Below are 22773 nucleotides of genomic sequence, written 5' to 3' on the forward strand. Positions count from 1 at the left end.
TTCTCTTTCATAGATTTCTTAGTTACTGAGAATGTTTCTTTTTCAACCATGTTGCAGTCAAAACATTTTTATCATTGATATTGAAGTTCTAAACAAAATTTACCATAGCAGATGCATTATATCAGCTATTCAGCGTTCAGTAAGGGTTGCTTTGACTCCATGTTCACCCTTCACTTTCCTGAGAAATGAAAGTGTAGTATGGTTGGGCCTCTGTATTTGTGGAGTCTGCGTTTATATATTCAACCAACCAAAGATTGAATATATTTGGAAAAAATATTTAAAAAATAAAAACAAAACCCCACAATAAACAGTAAAGAATAATATGAATTAAAAGTAGAGTATAACAACTATTTACATAGTATTTACATTGTATTTGGTATTATAAGTAATCTACAGATGATTTAAAGTATATGAGAGGATATGTGTAGGTTATTTGCAAATACTATGTCATTTTACATAAAGGATTGGACATCTGTGAATTGTGATATTCTGGAGGGTCCTAGAACCAATCCCCGTCAGAAACCAAGGCATGAGTGTATTTGATTTGTTATTAAACATGCATTTTAGGTTTCCTTAACATTCTTCCTGGATTTCATTTTTTTTTGTTTTTGTTTGGTTGGTTTCTAAAACTAGAGGACCATTTTCCCTTAAATATGTTTTACGCTTTCCCAACCAGTGTTTGCTCTTATTCTCCATACCTGCGGCACATTTTTTTCTGTCACTTCTCAAAATTTAATTGTAGTGGAAATGCATTAGTGTGACGTGATCTTTACCTCCTGGGAGTACCTTAACATTTAATTCACATGTTCTTTTTCGCTGTTTAACATCTACCATTGGTATTATTGTGAGGCTGCATGTCTTTTTACTACTCATGTTATTTGCTATCCAGAGTGGGACACTTTGAAGCATGAAACTAATTAGCCTGGAATATCATATGTAACCTGAGATTATATATAGGGCAAATTGGGACATATGGTCACCCCATTATTAGACTTCTTTCCCATAATTATAAACTTTGTTCAGCAGTGATAAAATCAGGGTAGAAATTCAATGTGCATTTATTGAATGATAATTTAGCAAAACTTCTCATATCAGGATTTCTTCAGAATCAGAGCTTTTTATTCTTGACATTTTAATTATTCACATTAATTGGTTTTATATAACTAGTTTTGAAATGGTTCATATAGAAGAGAGACTTCGGCTTGATTTATAGCATAGCCTTCTGATATCTATTGCAGACTTCATATTTGGTGATGGCTATGGCAGACCCAACAGATACCATTCTTCTTAAGGTTGGGGACAATTCTGGGAACAAAACACGAGCCATGTCTCTGTTGGACTGTGTCTAGGCATGTGAACTTGTGGCATGCTTCCACGTATGTTTTCTCTCAGGGAACAGAGCAGCTTTTTAGGGTAGAGAAGTGATTCTAAGAGAAGAAATAACTAGGTATGATGAACTATACCTAATACCAAAGCCTTACTTACTGGAGGCCAGTAACCACTGGAGTACAAGAGTCTAGCAGTTTGGTTTGAATTTGGTCTCTGACCGAGACCACTGGATACTCCTGTGTTTTCAAAGGAGTGAGAGAGCCATAAGCAAACCTTACAAAACTCTTTCATTAAAATCACCCGACTATTCGGAACTTTGCCCATGCACACTAGGGCAGCATATTTATTCATCTTGATGTTCTGAGCTCTTATCTTCTCACCTAGCAAAAATGTGAAGTTTTTCTTTAACCTTCAATCTCAAATATTCTTGAATGTCCCCAATAATGATTGTGTGGCACATATTTTCCATCATTTTAAGGGTCCTGTGTGAGCTGGTATGTGCCTTAGGAGCTTTAGGAGAGGGAGTAGCTGACTCATATATAATCATCTCACATTCAGCTTGCACCTGCTCTGTGCCAGGTGATGGTCTATATACTGTGATATGGTATTTCTTTTTTTTATTTTTATTTTTTATTAGTGACCATCAGACAGCTCTGTATATTTCTGAGGCCAGAGTTTTGGGTCTAAGTTCATTCCTACAGGCATTGGGCCTTATGCAAACAATTAATACTGCTGCAGACCGAAATCTCTAGGATGTAAAGAAATTTTGTAAATATTCTTTAGTTAGAATCCTCTTCTGCGCCAGCTACACAGAAGAGCTCAAGGGGGAGATGATATCTAATTTCATTGTCACTTTAGCAGAAACTCCACTGGTTTAGCAGAAAGAATTTGTTCCACAAACAATACATCCCTGTGGTCCCTTTCATCGGTGGATAGTAAGAAACGTTAGAGAAAGTATTCATTTTTCCTGCCACTTTCACTCAGTACTCTTTACAGTAAATTTCAACAAGAGTTAGCAAGCTAAAGCTCAGGAAATGACAAAGCTAAACACAAAACAAATTTGACCAACAAGGAACTAATCTCCTCAGAAACTGAGAAGGCTGGTAAGGTAGAAGAGGAAGCTAAAAATCATAGCAGAACAGTAGAAGCATCTTTGAGGGAAAGATGACTGTGAAACAATGCATTTGTGTGCATAAGACCTAGGGCTTTATTAAAGTGATTTTGTTGTTGTTGTTTTGTTTATTTATTTGTTTTGAGACAGGATCTTGCTTTTTTCCTCAGGCTGGAGGGCAGTGGCACGATCATGGCTCACTGCAGCCTCGACCTCCTGGGATCAAGAGACTCTTTCACCTTAGCCTCCCAAGTACCAAGTAGCTGGGACTATAGGCGCGTGTCACTACACCCAGCCAATTTTTTATTTTTATTTTTTAGAAACGGGATTTCATCATGTTGCCAAGACTGGTCTCACACTCCTGGGCTCAAGCGATCTGCCTGGCTGAGCCTCCCAACGTACTGGGATTATAGGCATGAGCCACCATACCTGGCTGCTCTGTAATATGTTTTGGAAGTATTCTTAGAGGACAGGGGAGTCATATGGGAACAAGGGAGCAAGACGTGGTGAAATATGGATTATCATCTTTTATGGCACCCCATTATTAATATCAGGATGGCTAGGCCAGAATAATTTCTGATTGTAGAAGTTTGCATGTTTTTATACTCAGAATCTCTTCCTACCTCTACTCTCTCTGAACCTCTCCAGCTGTTTGTAAGGATTGAATTATATATGTCTTTGTTCAAGAAGCTTTGTAGTGGCCTCTAGCCAAAAACATTATAATTCATACGTGACCATTAATAATTAAAACAGCCATCCATATATCTAAGTCCTTTGAATCTTTAGGCTGGTTCAAATTTTATCAACTTTTACAAAGGTATGTTTTTTTTGTTTTTTTGTTTGTTTTACTGCTTTTGCTCACTATGATCAAGTCAGATGAAAAGACAATGTGGGTCAGAAAGTGACCCTACTTAAGGGAAGAAATAACTGTATGTGCAGGAAAGAATGTGCTAAGAATGATTAGGAAGACGCATAGTGTGTTTAAAATGGTTATCTCTGGAGACTGGAATTAAGAACATGAAAGGTAGTTTTACTTTTTTCTTTACACAATTACACAATTCTTTTTTTTTTTTTTTTTTTCTTTTGAGACAGAGTCTCACTGTGTCGCCCAGGCTGGAGTGCAGTGTCACGATCTCAACTCACTGCAACCTCCATCTCCTGGGTTCAAGTGATTCTCCTACCTCAGCCTTCTGAGTAGCTGGGATTACAGGCATACACCACCATGTCCAGCTAATTTTTTTATTTTTAGTAGAGATGGGATTTTAACATGTTGGCCAGGGTGGTCTCGATCTGTTGACCTCATGATCCGCCTGCCTCGGCCTCCCAAAGAGCTGGGATTACAAGGGTGAGCCACCACGCCTGGCCTACATGGCACAATTCTTTATTTGAACTTTGATGCCTGTATTTCTTTGATAAGAGTAAAAGACAAACAAAATGAATTGATAAAGTGTTTAATACATTGAATTTGGAAAACTCACTAGCTATGTGGAAAACATATTTTGATAACCTTTCATCATTTTGTATATCAAAATAAATTCCAGATGGATCAGAGTATAAGTTTATCTATGACATTCAACACTAGAAAAATATAGGTGATTATCTAATATTGATTGAATAATGCCTTTAAGAAAAAGAAAAACATCAAAGAAAGGAAAGAAAGGAAAAGATAATGGAAATGACAGTGTGTGTACTATAATAACCAAAACCCATAGACTGAAAAAATACTCACAAATAAATTGACATGTAAATATTAACATGCTATATAAAGCATGCATATATCAATTGGGGAAAATTCTCATGCCCCAATAAAATAATATGGCTGACTTACAGAAGATAAAATATAAATGCCCTGCTAAGATCAACAATATTAACATGGTCAGAAGTGAAGATTAAAGCAACATTCTTGACCGGGTGCCGTGGCTCACGCCTGTAACCCCAGCACTTTGGGAGGCTGAGGTGGGTGGATCACCTGAGGTCGGAGGTTCAAGACCAGGCCTGGCCAACATGGTGAAATCCCGTCTTTACTAAAAATACAAAAATTAGGCGGGCATGGTGGCATACTCCTATAATCCCAGCTACTCTGGAGGCCGAGGCAGGAGAATCACTTGAACCTGAGAGGTGGAGGCTGCAGTGTGCTGAGATTGAGCCACAGCACTCCAGTCTGGGCAGCAAAGGAAGACACTCAAATACATATATATATACACATATATATATATATATGTATAAAATTTCAACATAATGTGGGGTAGGAGCCCCCATCCTGCAATTCTTGTAGTTTTAAATCTCTAATAGTGTTTGCCTATTATTACATGCTTATTTATGTAAACTTAGTATCAGTTGACTGTGTCTAAAAATAGTCTATTAATATTTTCTGTGGATTTTATGAATTTCATAAATGATCATAAGAAAATTTAACTTCTTTATGATATTGAGTTGTTTTCCTTGGGAGCAGGGACTATGTATTTGCCCAAGATTATACCGATGACTTAGAATAGCATTTTATAGTTTACCTCATATAGGTTTTGCAAATTTCCTATTATTTCTAACTACATTATCTTGTGCACTGCCATTGTAAATGGAGTTTTCTCTATCATTATATCATCTGTCTAGTTATTGTTTGTGAAATCTATAAAGCCTATTGACTTATGTAAGTTAATTTTATCTCCTGCTACCTTATTGAATTTTTATTGCTTCCTAAAATGGTGAGCAATTTTCATTGATTCTCCTGGGTTTCCTAGGTATATAATAATAGCTTCAGCAAATAAAAATAGGTTTAGTATTTCTTTTGCAGTTAAGATTCTAATTGATTTTTTCCTACTTAAATTTGCTGATACCTCAGGAAAAATTATCAGTGGTAGTGAAAATAGTGTGCATACTATTTTTCCCCATATAAGTGGAAATTCTTTAGTTATTCTCCATTAATTAATATTCTGGGATAATGATCAACTGAAAGGTAGTATACTACTTAAGAAAGCATCCATCAGTTGTTACTTCTTAATTTTTTTAAAGAAACAGTGTTGAGTTTGTAAAAAGCTCTGGTAAGTCAAATAACGATTTTTTTAGATCTATTAATATGTATGACCTATTTTTCCTCACATGTCTGACAGTCAGTATGCAGAGTTTATTCCCACATCAGCCAATTCTGGGACACCAGCTGGGTGTCTTACAATTAATTTAATTCTGACACTATTTACCTGGAGTTAGTGTCCGATCCCACAAGTTACGGGCTCAGTCAGTTCACAAGACTGTCCCCACTGCAGATGCCAATCACAAATCCTAGGCTACCTACACTTCTGACCAACCAGCTATAAATCAAGGGTTCTCAGGATACCCTTGTTGGGTTCCAGGATTTTCTAAAAGAGCTCACATAGCTCAGGAAAGCAGTTTACTTCCTATTACCAGCTGATTATGAAGCATGCAGCTCAGGAACAGCCAAATGAAGGAGATAGATAGGGCAAGGTATGTGGCAAGAGGTACCTCTGCAGGCCCACCACCCTCCCAAACCTCCATGTGTTCACCAACGTAGAAGTCCTCTGAACCCCCCTGTGTAGGGTCTTTATGGTACTTCTATGAGGAGGCATAATTGAATCAATCATTGGCTTTTGGTGATTAACTCAATCTCTAGTCCCTCTCTTCTCCCTGGAGGTTGAGGACTAGGGCAGAAAGTTCCAACTCTCCGTTGATATTGTTTGTTCCTCTTGCACCCAGGTCTATGCTGGGGCTCTATAGGGACCCATCAAGGGTCACCTTGTCATCATGAGCTCAGATATGGTGGAAAGGGGTTTATTGTGTATAACAAAAGGGGTTCCTCTTACCTCATCAATCAGGAAATTCGGAGGGCTTCGAAGTTCTGTGTTAGAAACGAGGAACAAAGACCAAATATGTATTTCTTATTATCACACTGTAGTATATTATGTTAATGGGTCTTCCAATATTTAACTGGCATTGCATTACATAAATAAATCCTATTTGTTTATGTATTACCATTTTTTAATGTAATGCTGAATTCTGCTAGCTAAAATTTTGTTTAGGACATTTCCCATGATATTTGTAGGTAATATTGTTTGGTAATTTTCTTCCTTTATGGCACCTTTATCTGAATTATTCACATTATGTGTTTGTTGCTAAAAAGAAGTTGGAATTTTCTTTTTTTTTTTTTTTTTTTTTTTAGCTTCTATGCTCTGGAACAACTTATGTAGCATTTGGAACTATCTTTATTGAAGGTTGGGTAGAGTATTTGAAAAACCATCTAGGTCTGATTATTTTATCAAACTATTTCTTCTGTATAAATTCATCTAAGCTTTCTATCTCTAATGAAGTTAATTTCATGAACTGTGTTTCCCTGTGTAAGTATACATGTCATTTAACTTTTCAAATCTATTTGCATACAGTCTTCTTACAGTGGCTTTTTATTTCATTAGCGTAAAAGTAAAAACCTTTATAATTAACTACTAAATCTCGTGAACTGCTACTGCTTCTCTACAACCCATCTCATCACCTTGCTGGTCTCATTTGTTTGTTTTGTTTTTTTTTTTTTTTTTTTTTTGAGAGAGAGTCTTGCTCTGTCGCCCAGGCTGGAGTGCAGTGGCTGGATCTCCTCTCACTGCAAGCTCTGCCTCCCGGGTTTACGCCATTCTCCTGCCTCAGCCTCCCGAGTAGCTGGGACTACAGGCGCCCGCCACCTCGCCCGGCTAGTTTTTTGTACTTTTTAGTAGAGACGGGGTTTCACCGGGTTAGCCAGGATGGTCTCGATCTCCTGACCTTGTGATCCGCCCGTCTCGGCCTCCCAAAGTGCTGGGATTACAGGCTTGAGCCACCGCGCCCGGCCTCATTTGTTTCTTATAGTGCCTCACTGTCTTGGCTCATTTCCCACTGGTTTCCTTGATATTCCTCAGATACTCCAAGCAGGCTGCTGTATCTCGATCTTTGCGTTTCCTCTTTCTCTGCCTTACTGTGTTTTCTCCAGATATCTCCAAAATTCTACAGGATTCACTCCCTTGGCTTCTTCAGTTATTTGTTCAAAGTGCTATCTATTCAGTGAGGCTGCTCCTACAAACCTGCTTAAAATTGCACTTAACCCACCTGTACTTCCTACTCTTTTCCCATTATTTGTGTTATTCATGGCATTTTTAACCAGCCCATATACTATATGATTTACTTGAGATTTCTGTCTCACCTCACCAAAATGTAAGTTCTATGAAGCCACAGATGTCCTCTCATGCTCACTTCTCTATCCCTAGAACATAGAATATTATTTGGTACCAAATAAATACTCAGAATTTGTTCAACAAAAGAATGAATGATGGAATAATTTTCTGATGTTTCGTTAGAATGGATACCTGTTGGTTGGGTATACACATTCTCCATAGAACCTTCAACCTATAGCACATGGCTGTTACTAAGATACTTCTGTTTTGCAAATTTAGTCTTCGTATAATTCTCAGTACTAATATTGGACCTACTTACTGTGAGAGAGTTCTGTGAATTCTACCTTTAAGATCTAAAACCTAGTCATTATAATATTATTTCCTTTCTTATTATATATCCTAAAATCCCTTCAATTCCTTTGAGTTTCTCCATTTCCATTAGTTTTCTCTAGTTTATTCCAGTCCATATTGATCTATATCTTCTTTCAACCATCATGGCATATAAAGATTACCCTATAAATTTAGCTTTTGTTTTCTTCTCTAGTTCTCTAGTTTATGTCAGCCCATATTGATCTCTAGTTTATTCCAGCCTATATTGATCTCCATCTTCTTTGAACCCTCATGGCATATACAGATTATTGTATAAATTTAGGTCTTTTTTCTTCTCCATATGTAAATCTTATTTGTACAAGTATACAACAAATAATGTAAAAACAACATTTCCTAATTTTTATGTGTCACCCTAAACCTGTCACTATCATGGGTTTATAGTTGGCAATGCATAACCTCCAGGTTACTGACTTCCTAGCTAACTGACTAAATGACTGGCTAGTTAACTGATTGGTTTTTGATTGATTAATTAACAGGGCCAGAGTCAGAATGAGTAGACTCTCAGAGGAATTCTTTCTTTATCCCTGGGGAAAGAGGACTGAAAGGTCAATTCAGAGATCATCTTAGAATGCCCCCAAAATATAGAAACACATTTTAGTATATATGAATACTGAAATTTGGGATAAAATCAGTGTGGGAATTTAGAAATTGAGAGTGTTTTATTTTAGTGGATATAGTCATAAGAAATAGATTTAAAGTCATTGTTATAGCAAAGGTTATTGCTAATACCGGAAAATGTTATCACTTAATTGGCTTGCGTACCAATGATTTTTAAATGATTCTAATGATACTTATTTCTGATATCTTATTCAGGAGACTGAGTCACTAATTGTCCCATGAGAATGTTATGGCAAATTATAAGCTTTTGTGGACATCTGGATTATTTGAAGGTAGAGTTTACTTTAAATTGCAAATTTAATAAAATCCAGAGATTTCTTGAGGGTGTTTACCATCTGGGAGGAATTTTGTTATTTGTAAATATTTAAAAGGTATGAAACAAAAGAACAATAAAAATAATTGTATTGGATTTTACAGGGTAAAAATTATACATCTTTTTTCAATGCTGACTTATTCATTTGTGTGTTTCACTTATAATCTCCATAGAATGATATATTCGTGACTGTAAGTGGCAAAAATATTTAGACATGCACTGTGAAATTCCACTTTCTGTGGGGCTTCCTTACTGCATTTGTATTACACACTCAGTAAGAAAAATGCAAGCTGCCGTTGTATTCATTTAAATTTTTACCAAAAACTGTGAGTTTTATTAATGATTGTAGTAATTTTATATATACTTATTCAGTAGATAATATATGCTAATCTTTGAGCTAGATCCTGGTTGCTCACTAGACAAAAAAATCAAGTCTCTCTGTGTAACTGATATGCTTAATAGATTCCAAGATGCTTTTCACTAACTGCATAAATATTAAAAAATAAAATTTAATTATTTCTATTGAATATAAATAGAAAATTCTTTACACTAATGATAAAAAGAAAACTTGAGTAAGAATATGCAGATTTAGGTATCAAATCTGTTTACTAGTTGTGTTACCGTGATTGAATTACAGCACCTTTTTCATATTTAAAGTTTAGTTAATTTCGTATAACCAATTTGTTGCAGAAACTTCAATAGGTAAATTACTGTATTGTGCTTGGCAGAGTATCTGATATTCAATAGTTATTATATTTAAGAAGATAGTAATGAATCCACTATAGCAATATACTACAGGCTGTTTATGTGAAGGAGTATCAGATGGCTGACCAAGTCAACAGTTTCTTATATTTAATAGCCATTTGATAAAAGTTGTCTTTGAGTACTGTACTCTATTTTTTTTTAACTTACAGAGAACTGAGAAGTTTGTGTTGCTATACCAATTTAGTGTTTCCTATTTAAAACTCTCCTTTCTTCTCCTTTGTGTCAAACTAGTCACCTCATATCCTCCCCTGTCTCTTACCCCTTCATCTTACTACTGCATCAACAGAGCTCCAGCACAATAAGAATCAGAAGTAAGTAGATCTTTAAAGAGTGAATTGGTGCATCTTGAAAAGACACAGGAACCGGATGTGGGATATTTCCATCATCAGAATAAATATCAATAGTAATGGATTTTAAAAATAAAATAGAACTCAATTAGCCTATAGAAATATAAATTAATAATAAATTGTGATTTGATTTTTCTCTCACTAATTGATTGCCCAATTATATCCTAAGTCCTTTATATTCTAAATAATCACATAATTACTTAATATTTAATTAATTGGACAATTAAGCAGCAGTAAGAGAGAAAAAATGTATTTATAGTAGAACAGCAACAAGTAAATGAAGAAGAAACAATGGTGTTAGAAAAATCATTACTTTTTATAACATACTTGATTACTTAATTAAAAGAAGAATCATTAATATGTTAATAATGTTTGTAGAGAAACTGGGCATTTACATATTCCCAAACCACTTCTTTATAAAATACTTATAAATTACAATGAATAAAATAATAACATTACAGTAGAGAAACATGGAAGATGCTGCCTTCTTCAAGTGAAAAAGTTAACCTCATTGATAAACTGCCATTGTGTGCCTCCAGCCATGATGCACTGAGGAGGGCACAGTCTGAATTCATGGCATTCCTGATAAAGACAAAAAAAACTATTATGAGGATATATCAGAGAAGCTCAAATTGAGGACTATTCTACATGATAGCTAATATTTGCTCTCTAAAATGTCAAGGTCATGAAGACAAAAAAAGGTTCCAGACTGAGAGTCAAAGAGAGACATGGCAATTAAATGTAGTGTGTGATCCTAGATTGAATTGGATTGGATTCTGGATCTGATTTTGGGTTTGCTTTTGTTATAAAGGACATTCTTGAAACAACTGATAAAATACAAATAAGATTTGTACATTATCTAACTATAGGTGTTAATTTCCCAATTTTCATAATTGTACTGTATTTAGTAAGAAAATATTGTTACTTTAGGAAAATGTATTATACACACACTCTCTCTCTCTCACACACACACACACATGCATATTTGCCTCTGTTTTCTGACAGCAGACTATTCAAGACAGATGTACCTGCTTCCTTAACCCCTATCAGAAAGACAGCACAATCCTAGTTACAAGGCCATTCTAATGTACTTTTATATTGACTCGCCATAGTTTTCCATGGTGTTCGATTTCCCCTCTTGCAACAAGTAGACGTATTTTTTTTTTAACTGCAATTGTGTTCCAGATGTTTTTTGGCCACTTAAGTTTATCGCATTACAAATATGGTGTTGCATTTTGTAGCAGCCAACACAGTGCTCAGAAGACAGAAACAAACCAGGATCTGCAGACTTAGGAAGTGTCTGTTCACTTTCCCATCATAAGGAATGCAATGTCTCTTATTATTCACTGGTTTACTGGAATGCTCTTTCAAAAAATACTCTGCCTTATAATGCAAAGCCCTATTTGGCATTGTGACCACTGTTCTATTTAACGTACAATGTCCCTCCAAGAGTGTACTAAAGAAAATGTCTCATATGGTCAAATTGAAGTTTCAGTATGGAGGACTAAGGTCTTAGGCTGATTAATTCTGAGTTCACTAATTAATTCATGTACTTATTTCATCTAATTGCTGATGCCATAAAACTCCTTAGTCTATCTAATGGATAATGTATGCCATTTTCCAATATATGGCTGCATTTTCTTCTCTTACTCCTAATATTAATGTCTTCTATCTTTTCTGGGAAAACAGCTGTATGATACCCAGAGAGGATTAATGAAATGCAGTTAGAACATATGACTTATAAACATGCAATTAAAAGTCATTTTATTGAAATACACTCACATATATTCTTGAAGACAATATGTTATCAATGCAAATATTGCATAATTAAATTGAAAGAAAAATTTAGAAGCACAGTCATGTCCAAAATCCAGTGTACACATTTAAAAAAAACAAGTTACATTGGGAAAATTACTTACCTTTTCCAAAATTTAAATATCTTGAAAATTATATAATTCTACCTTCCTATTTTGTGAATAAATTTAAATAGATACAAAGCTCCCAGTACTATCCCTGACACCTATTGTATTTGTAAGTGAGATTAGTTTCAGGGATTTATCATTCCATTCATTGTAGTTAGAGATCAGACTTTTCTTGCTCTGGTGGGCAAGCATTATTAAGTGACATTCTTTCCCAATAAACAAGCATCCTAAGGAGAGGGAGTGGTATGGTTAGGCTTAATGTCACGACCCATATCTCGTTTTGAATTGCAATTCCCAGGTGGTTAGGGAGACACCTGGTAGGAAGTGATTGGATTATGAGGGTGGTTTCCCCTTGCTGTTCCCATGATAGGGAGTGAATTCTCATGAGATCTGATGGTTTTATAAATGGTAGTCCTGTGCTTACACGTGCTCTCCTACCTACCATCATGGAAGATGTGCCTTTCCTCCTCTTTCGCCTTCTGCCATGATTGTAAGTTTCTTGAGGCCTCCCCAGAAATGCAGAACTGTGAGTCCATCAAGCCCTTTTTCTTTACAAAATGATTAGTATTAGGTCTTCTTCATGGCAGCAAGAGAATTTACTTATAAAGTAAATTGGTACTGCAGAGAGTGGGGTGCTGCTATAAAGAGAGCTCAAAATGTGGAAGCAACCTTAGAACTAACAGGCAGAGAGTTTGGAACAATTTGGAGGGCTCAGGAGAAGACAGGAAGATGCGGGGAAGTTTGGAACTTCCTAGAGACTTGTCAAATGGCTTTGACCAAAATGCTCATAGTGATATGGATAGAGAATTCCAGGCTGAGGTAGTCTGAACCGGTGATGAGAAACTTACTGGAAACTGGAACAAAGGTGACTTTTGTTATACTTGAGCAAAGAGACTAGCAGCATTTCACTGCCCTAAAGATCTGTAGAACTTCGAACTTGAGAGAGATGATTTAGGGTATCTGGCAGAAGAAATTTCTAAGTGGCAAAGTGTTCAGGAGGAAGGAGAATATAAAAGTATGAAAAATTTGCAGCCTGACAATGCAGTAGAAAAGAAAAACCCATTTTCTGGGGAAAAATTTAAGCCCTCTGCAGAAATTTGCATAAGTAACGAAGAGCCCAAATGTTAATTTCCAAGACAATGAGAAAAATGTCTCCAGGGTATGTCAGAGACCTCATGACAGCCCCTCCCATCACTGGCCCAGAGGCCTAGGAGGGAAAAAAGGTTTTGTGCTTGTACCCTCATTGTATCTAAGAAGTAACTAACTTGCCTTTGATATTACAAGCTCATAAGTGGAAGGGACTTGCCTTGCCTTTACTCTGTAAACTCTTGAGTTAATATTAGAATGAGTGAACACTTCAAGGAATTGTTGGGAAGGCATGGTTAGTTTTGAAGACTTGCCTTGTCTCAGATGTGACTTTTGACTATGGACTTTGAGTGAATGCTGAAACAATTTAAGATTTTGAGGGACTGTTGGGGAAGGCATGATTGGTTTTGAAATGTGAGGACATAAGATCTGAGAGGGGCCAGAGGTGGAATGATAGTTATGCTTTTTGTCCCTCACCTCGCAATTTTTTCTTGAATTGTAATCTGCAGGTGTTTAGAAAGAGACCTGGCTCGAAGTGATTGGATAATCCGGGTGATTTCCCCCATGCTGTTCTCATGATAGGGAGTGAATTCTTACAGGAGCTGATGGTTTTATAAATGGTAGTTTTTCCTGGGCTTACACATGCTCTCCCGCCTGCCACCATGTATGATGGGCCTTTGCTCCTCCTTCACCTTCCTCCATGATTGTAAGTTTCCTGGGGCCTCCCCAGCAATGCAGAACTGTGAGTCCATTAAGCCATTTTTCTTTATAAAATATCCAGTTTCGGATATTTTGGGTATTAGTCTGTTCTCTGGATGAGAGCAGACTAATACAGAGATAAAGACTCATTTATTCATGATTGATTTGGAAGACTCGAGTGGCATTTATTGTTATAAAAATGTGATTAAAATGATCAAAGTTTCCAACTTAAAATGCATGAAAGTACAAAGTTTTTCAAATTTCAAAAATGTAGAAAGAAGATCAGAAATCTAAGAAAGAGGAAAGACAGAGACAATAGAGAAAAATAACAAAGATAGAAATAGGTTCTTGGAAAGATTAATACATTTGGTAACATATTTTTAGTATTGGTGAAGAAATAATAGAGAAAAATAAAGAACAGCAGTATCAGGTATCAAAACAAGGAAATCAATATAATCATACAGAGTAAAGGTGATAATATGGTTTTATTAGCAGTCTTATCCCAATAAATTTGACTTTTAAATAAAATAAAATTTACAAAATTGACAAAATAAGTAGAATAATCCCTGTTAAGCCTTAAGATAAAAACCTATTTCCTATTTTTAAAGTATAGCTGTTATTTCTAACCTTGCCAAATAGAGTTTATGGTGAATTATTCCAAATGTTTAAGAAGACATAACATTAACCTTAAACTTTTCAATAGAAAGTAATAGTGAAACAATCCTAGATTTCTCTTACACGTAGTTGCCAAAACCTGAGACAAACACTATAATAAACAAAACTAAATAAAAGTTTGCATCATGGAAATGAATGAACAAAACTGTACACAACATATTAGCAGAGTAAATCAACCAATATGTAAATGAGATGATATATCAAACCTTTGGTAGTTAACTAAGTGGGTTTAGAGGGACTGAAGGCATTGTTCAATGAATAAAGCAAAATGCAGAAAATATTTTGTAATATGATTCAAAGATTATTTAACTAAAATAATTAACTATTAGTGAAATGGCCAAAAGTGAAACAGAAGGAACTTAGAAAATGTATGTTTTTGAGACAATAAATGCATTTCTAAAATGTATAATAAAGTATAAAATCCATACGTAGATAAGACCAGCTTGAATAAAAATATCAAACAGGTTTTTACTCTGTCAGTTAAAGCATATATCACTGTAATAACATATATGACAAATAAAAGTGAAAAGGGCATGCTGTTTACAACATAGAGATAAAAATTGCTTATTATTTAAAATGTTAATATTATATATGTACCTTTTACCACAGAAAGTGATGAAGATCAAATGGATATAAAAACAAATTTAATACGTGGAACTGGAGAGCTATGGAATGAATGTAGAAGAATTTTTTTGTGACATTTAGGGTGGGGAAGAACTTTTTAAATAAGTTTCAGAAGAACTATTTTATATGTTAGGCTTGACTGTATGAATTTTAAGTTGTTCTTCAATGAAGAACACCATGGGCAAAAATTAAAAATGGTTGACAGGTGGAAAAACATTTATAATATCAAAATGAGCAAATGATGATAAACTAAAATATACCAAGAACTTCTACAAACCAATGAGAAAATGACAATATATCTAATACATTTACATGCAAATGGTACAAAAAAGGGAATTTATATAAGGAAAGCTTAAGTGGTGAATGACACTATGATAAGGCATAGCATCTCTAAAGTGCTCAGATAAATAGTAAATAAAAACAATGACATAGCAATTTACATAGAGAGGTTTGGCAGGGATTAGAAAGAAAAAAAATAAATCACATCTCATGGAAGAATGGCAATGTATAAAAATCTGCAATACATTGCTGCTAAGAATCAAAGCAGGCAGTGCTGTCTTGCAGATCAGACAGTACTCAGTGAAACGAAGAATACACATTTCCCATGATTTATTAATTCCTACATGTATGTGGACCAGAGAAAATAGCAGAAGATGTAGCAAAATGTTCAGCATCATTTTTAATAGCAGTCAATGAGAAGCCATCAGGATCTACCAACAGATAAATATAGACACAAATTAAGGTAGAGATTTTTTACAGTGTCTGCATAACATTAAAAGCTCTAAGTTGTGCTTAAAACATTATCAAATGATCTCAAAAATTAGTGTTAAAAATATGATTTTCATAGGAATAAACACATTTTACTCACAAAATAAACTGCACTGTATATTTTGAACAGCCATGTAGTAAATAAATTAGAGTATCTGTTGGTTAGAGAGTAAAAGAATTAGAGATTATAGATAAAAGGGGAATTAATGATGGATGTTGCCAGTAGTGCATAAAATGAGGAGTGGGATTATGTTACTTCTGCACTCAATTTGAAAAACAAAGGAAAATAAAAGGCAAAGGAGGAAACAGTGATATGTAATCTGGATACACATTTTCAAAATAACCAATAACTAAAGAGGAAATAAATCTGTCAACACGTGGAATGTTGGAAAGATGTGATTTATGAAATGAGAATGTTAGATAAATCTGAATGTTTTTCGACAGGAAATGTTGCAAGAGGAGAAGCAGTCTACCATTTGTAAAGGAGGCTTATATGGCCTCAATACCTACTCCAGCAGCTGCCACAAACCACTGTGCATAACTGTTAACTGAATAAAGAATTGAATGTTCCTTACTTTTTCTTAGCCAGTCATTATAGTGAAGTTGGGTCAAAGCACCAATGTATCAGACCAGTTATATTGTTAAAAGTAAACTGCTGCTTGGGGGAAAAAAAAAGAAGAAAAGAAAAGAATGATGCCATCTGGATGCGAATACCCTTCTGTTCTGACCTCCTGTCTTGGGCTTATTACCTACGGGCATAAAACAAAATGCCAAAGTGCTGCTTGCAACTGATTCAAAATTAAATGGTGCCATATTGTAGTTTCTGGTTGTGAAAGATGTCATCTCTAGACGGTAACTATAGTAGTCTGGTCTCAGCCTGAAAGTCAGTATTTTTCCCTTATTACCTGGCTGTGGACATTCACAGAGTATATGACTGCCAGTGAATAAGGAATGAAAGAAAAATAGCATGGTATGAAAAGTCTCATATATTTCACAGTGTCGTTACAGGACCTGTCTGCATCAAAAGTGCAGTATGTCAACTGTCAGTCACATCGATTTTTTCAGAATGTCTTTAGTTTTTATGGAAGTCGAAAGGCGATAAAGGATGATTTTGCATTTAGACCCCAGATTAGGAATATTTTATCACATTTTCTCTTTCCTCCAGACTATCACCTTGAAAGTGGCCTTGAAAAAATATACAAAACTGTCATCCTCATATTGAGCAACATAAGAAATTTGTTGAAAAACATTTGTAAAGTCATTTGAAAAACTCACATCTTATCACATTGTGCTATATATTATCTCCAAATATTTTGTCGGATTTATGCTCTCAGTGTACTATATTTGCATATATATGTAGATAAAAATTTCTGTGTTTAAGGACTTGTGTACAGTAGCTTCCAAGATGGCCAAATATGAACAGCTCTGGTCTATAGCTTCCAGTGAGATTGACACAGAAGATGGGTGATTTCTGCATTTTCATCTGAGGTACTGGTTCACCTCACTGGGACTGGTTGGTGAGTGGGTGCAGCCCATGGAGGACGAGCTGAAGCAGCGTGGGGTGTCACCTCACCTGGGGAGTGCAAGGAGTCTGGGGATTTCCATTTCCTACCCAAGGGAAGCCATGACAGACTGTACCTGGAGGAACGATACACTCCTGCCCAAACACTGCACTTTTCCCACAGTCTTTGCAACTAGCAGACCAGGAGATTCCCTCTTACGCCTGGCTCGGTGAGTCCCATGCTTGTGGAGCCTTGATGGCTGGTAGTGTAGCAGTCTGAGATCCACCTGGGATGCTGGAGCTTGGCGGGCGTTGGGGCATCCGCCATTGCTGAGGTTTGAGTAGGTGGTTCTGTACTCACAGTGTAAAGGCAGTGGCAGGAAAGCTCAAACTGGGTGGAGCCAGGGCAGCTCAGCAAGTCCTGCTGCCTTTCTAGATTCGACCTCTGGGAGCAGGGCATATCTGAACAAAAGGCTTCTGCAGACTTAAATGTCCCTGCCTGACAGCTCCGAAGAGAGCAGTGGTTCTCCTAGCATTGTGTGTGAGCTTCAGTAATGGACAGACTGCCTCTTCAGGAGGATCCCAGACCCACGTGTAGCCTGACTGGGAGACACCTCCCAGTAGGGGCCGACAGACACCTCAAACAGGCAGGTGCCCCTCTGAAACGAAGTTTCCAGAGGAAGGATAGGGCAGCAATATTTGCTGTTCTGCAGCCTCCGCTGGTGATACCCAGGCAAACAGGGTCTGAAGTGGACCTCCAGCACACTCCAACAGACCTGCAGCTGAGGGGCCTGTCTGTTAGAAGGAAAACTAACAAACAGAAAGGAACAGCATCAACATCAACAAAAAGGACATCCACACCAAAACTCCATCTGTAGGTCACCAACATCAAAGATCAAAGGTATATAAAATGACAAAGATGGGGAGAAACCAGAGCAGAAAGGCTGAAAATTCCAAAAACCAGGACACCTCTTCTCCAAAGGAACACAACTCCTCACCAGCAATGGAACAAAACTAGATGGAGAATGAGTTTGACAAGTTGGCAGAAGTAGGCTTCAGAAGGTTGGTAATAACAAACTTCTCTGAGCTAAAGGAGCATGTTCTGATGCATTGTAAGGAAGCTAAAAAACTTAAGAAAGCTTAAGTGAATGGCTAACTACAATAACCAGTGTAGAGAAGAGCTTAAATAACCTCTTGGAGCTGAAAAACCACAGTACAAGAACTTCGTGAAGTATACACAAGCTTCAGTAGCAGATTCGATCAAGCAGAAGAAAGGATATCAGTGATTGAAGCTCAAATTAATGAAATAAAGGGAGAAAAAGACTGAAAAGTAACAAAGCCTTCAAGAAATATGTGAAATATGTGAAAAGACCAAATCTATGTTTGATTGGTGCACCTGAAAGTGATGGGGAGAACGGCACCAAGTTAGAAAACACTCTTCAGGATGTTATCCAGGAGAACTTTACCAACCTAGCAAGGTAGGCCAACATTCAAATTCAGGAAATACGGAGAACACCACAAAGATACTCCTTGAGAAGAGCAACCCCAAGACACATAATTGTCAGATTCACCAAGGTTGAAATGAAGGAAAAAGTGTTAAGGGCAGCCAGAGAGACAGGTCGAGTTAACCATAAAGGGAGCCCTACAGACTAACAGCGGATCTCTTGGCAGAAACTCTACAAGGCACAAGAGAGTGGGGGCCAATATTCAACATTCTTAAAAGAATTTCAACCCAGAATTTTATATAGTCAAACTAAGCTTCATAAGTGAAGGAGAAATAAAATCCTTTACAGACAAGCAAATGCTGAGAGATTTTGTCACCACCAGCCCTGCCCTACAAGAGCTACTTAAGGAAGCACTAAATATGGAAAGGAACAACCAGTGTCAGCCATGGCAAAAACATTCCAAATCGTAAATACCATTGACGCTATGAAGAAACTGCATCAATTAATGGGTGAAATAACTAGCTAGCATCAATATGACAGGACCAAATTCACACATAACAATATTCACCTTAAATGTAAATGGGTTAAATGATGCAATTAAAAGACACAGACTGGCAAATTGGATAAAGAGTCAAGACCCATAAGTGTGCTATATTCAGGAGACCCATCTCATGTGCAAAGACACACACAGGCTCAAAATAAAGGGATGGAAGAAGATCTATCAAGCAAATGGAAACCAGAAAAACCAAGCCAAACCAAACAAACACAGACACACACACAAAAAAACAATGGTTGCAATCCTGATCTCTGATAAAACAGACTTTAAACCAACAAAGATCAAAAGAGACAAGGCCATTACATAGTGGCAAAGGGATCCATGCAACAAGAAGAGCTAACTGTCCTAAGTATATATGGACCCAATCCAGGAGCACCCAGATTCATAAAGCAAATTCTTACAGACCTACAAAGAGACTTAGACTCCCACACATTCATAATGGGTGACTTTATCACCCCACTGTCAATATTAGATCGACAAGACAGAAAATTAATAAGGATATCCAGGAAATGCACTCACCTCTGAGCAACTGGACCTAATAGACATTTGCAGAACTCTCCACCCCAAATCAACAGAATATACATTCCTTTCAGCACCACATCACACTTATTCTAAAATTGACCACATAATTGGAAGTAAAACACTCTTCAGTAAATGTAGAAGAACAGAAATCACAACAAACTGTCTCTCAGACCACATTACAATCAAATTAGAACTCAGGATTAAGAAACTCACTCATAACTGCACAACTACATGGCAACTGAACAACCTGCTCCTGGATGACTACTGGGTAAATAAAGAAATGAAGGCAGAAATAAAGATGTTATTTGAAACCAGTGAGAACAAAGACACAACGTACCGGAATCTCTGGGACACATATAAAGCCGTGTGTAGAGGTTAATTTATAGCACTAAATGTCCACAAGAGAAAGCAGGAAAGATCTAAAATCAACACCCTAACATCACAAATAAAATAACTAGAGAAGCAAGAGCAAACAAATTCAAAAACTTGCAGAAGACAAGAAATAACTAAGATCAGAACAGAACCGAAGGAGACACAACCCTTCAAAAAATCAACAAATCTAGGAGCTGGTTTTTCAAAGAATCAAATAGATGCAATAAAAAATGATAAAGGGAATATCACTACTGATTCCTCAGAAATACAATCTACCATCAGATAATACTATTAACACCTCTATGCAAATAAACTAGAAAATCTAGAAGAAATGGATAAATTCCTGGACACATACACCCTCCCAAGATGAAACCAGGAAGATATTGAGTCTTTCAATAGACCAATAACTGGTTCTGAGTTTGAGGCAATAATTAAAAGCCTACCAACCAAAAAAAGTCCAGGACAAGATGGATTCACAGCCATATTCTACCAGAAGTACAAAGTGGAGCTGGTATTCCTACTGAAGTTATTCCAATCAATAGAAAAAGAGGGAATCCTCCCTAACTCATTTGTTGAGGCCAGCATCATCCTGATACGAAAGCCTGGCAGACACACAACAAAGAAAGAGAATTTTAGGCCAATATCTCTGATGAACATTGATGCAAAAATCCTCAGTAAAATACTGGCAAACGAAATCCAGCAGCACGTCAAAAAGCTTATCCACAACAATCAAGTGGGCTTCATCCCTGGGATGCAAGGCTGGTTCAACATATGCAAATCAATAAACGTAATCCATTGAATAAATAGAACCAATGACAAAAATCACATCATTATCTCAATAGATGCAGAGAAGGCCTTCGACAAAATTCAACAGTCCTTCATGCTAAAAACTCTCAATAAACTAGGTATTGATGGATCATATCTCAAAATAATAAGCTATTTATGACAAACTCTTAGCCAATATCATACTGAATGGGCAAAACTTGGAAGCATTCCCTTTGAAAACTGGCACAAGACAAGGATGCCCTCTCTCATCACTCCTGTTCAACATAGTATTGTAAGTTTTGGCCAGGGCAATCAGGCAAGAGAAAGAAAGAAAGGTTATTCAGTTAGGAGAAGAGGAAGTCAAATTGTCTCTGTTTGCAAAGGACATGATTGTATATTTAGAAAACCCCATTTTATCAGCCCAAAAAATCTCCTTAAGCTGATAAGCAGCTTCAGCAAAGTCTCAGGATACAAAATCAATGTGCAAAAGTCACAAGCATTCCTATACACCAATAACAGACAAACAGGGAGCCAAATTATGAGTGAACTTCCATTCACAATTACTACAAAGAGAATAAAATAACTAGGAATACAACTTACAAGGTATATGAAGGATCTCTTCAAGGAGAATTACAAACAACTGCTCAACAAGATAAAAAAGGACAGAAACCAATGGAAGAACATTCCATGCTCATGGATAGGAAGAACCGATATCATGAAAATGGCCATACTGCCCAAAGTAATTTATACATTCAATGCTATCCCCAAAAGCTACCACTCACTTTCTTCACAGAATTGGAATAAAAACTACTTTAAACTTCATATGGAACCAAAAAAGATCCCACATAGCCAAGACAGTCTTAAGCAAAAGGAACAAAGCTGGAGGCATCATGCTACCTGACTTCAAACTGTATTACAAGGTTACAGTAACCAAAACAGCATGGAACTGGTATCAAAACAGATATATAGAAGAGTGGAACAGAATAGAGGCCTCAGAGATAACACCACACATCTACGACTATCTGATCTTTGACAAACCTGACAAAAACAAGAAATGGGGAAAGGATTCCCTATTTAATAAATGGTGCTGAGAAAACTGGCTAGCCATATGTAGAAAGCTGAAATTGGATTCCTTCCTTATACCTTATACAAAAATTAAGTCAAGATGCATTAAAAACTTAAATGTAAGATGTAAAACCATGAAAACCCTAAAAGAAAACCTAGACAATACCATTCAGGACATAGGCATGGGCAAGACTTCATGACCAAAACACAAAAAGTAATTGCAACAAAAGCCAAAATAGACAAATGGGATATAATTAAAGAGCTGCACAGCAAAAGAAGCTATCATCAGAGTGAACAGGCAACCTACAGAATGGGAGAAAATTTTTAGAATCTATCCATCTGACAAAGGGCTAATATCCACAATCTACAAAGAACTTAAACAACTCTACAAGAAAAACCATCAAAAAATGGGCAAAGGATATGAAAAGACACTTCTCGAAAGAAGACATTTATGCAGCCAACAGACATGAAAAAATGCTCATCATCACTGGCCATCAGAGAAATGTAATTCAAAACCACAATAAGGTACCATCTCATGCCAGTTAGAATGGTAATCATTAAAAAGTCAGGAAACAACAGATGCTGGAGAGAATGTGGAGAAATAGGAATGCTTTTACACGGTTGGTGGGAGTGTAAATTAGTTAAACCATTGTGGAAAACAGTGTGGCGATTCCTCAAGGATCTAGAACTAGAAAAACTATTTGACCCCACAATCTCATTACTTGTATATACCCGAAGGATTGTAAATCATGC

The 22773-nt window shown here is 36.4% G+C and overlaps 1 protein-coding gene across 2 annotated transcripts in view; it reads left to right on the forward strand.

The window, feature by feature from the left end:
• Positions 1-22773, forward strand: part of SGCZ (sarcoglycan, zeta) — a 1174808-nt gene that overhangs the window by 892682 nt on the left and 259353 nt on the right. The window lies entirely within an intron of this gene.

The sequence above is a fragment of the Colobus angolensis genome, unplaced genomic scaffold, assembly GCF_000951035.1.
Source record: "Colobus angolensis palliatus isolate OR3802 unplaced genomic scaffold, Cang.pa_1.0 Scaffold14, whole genome shotgun sequence".
Lineage (NCBI taxonomy): Eukaryota > Metazoa > Chordata > Mammalia > Primates > Cercopithecidae > Colobus > Colobus angolensis.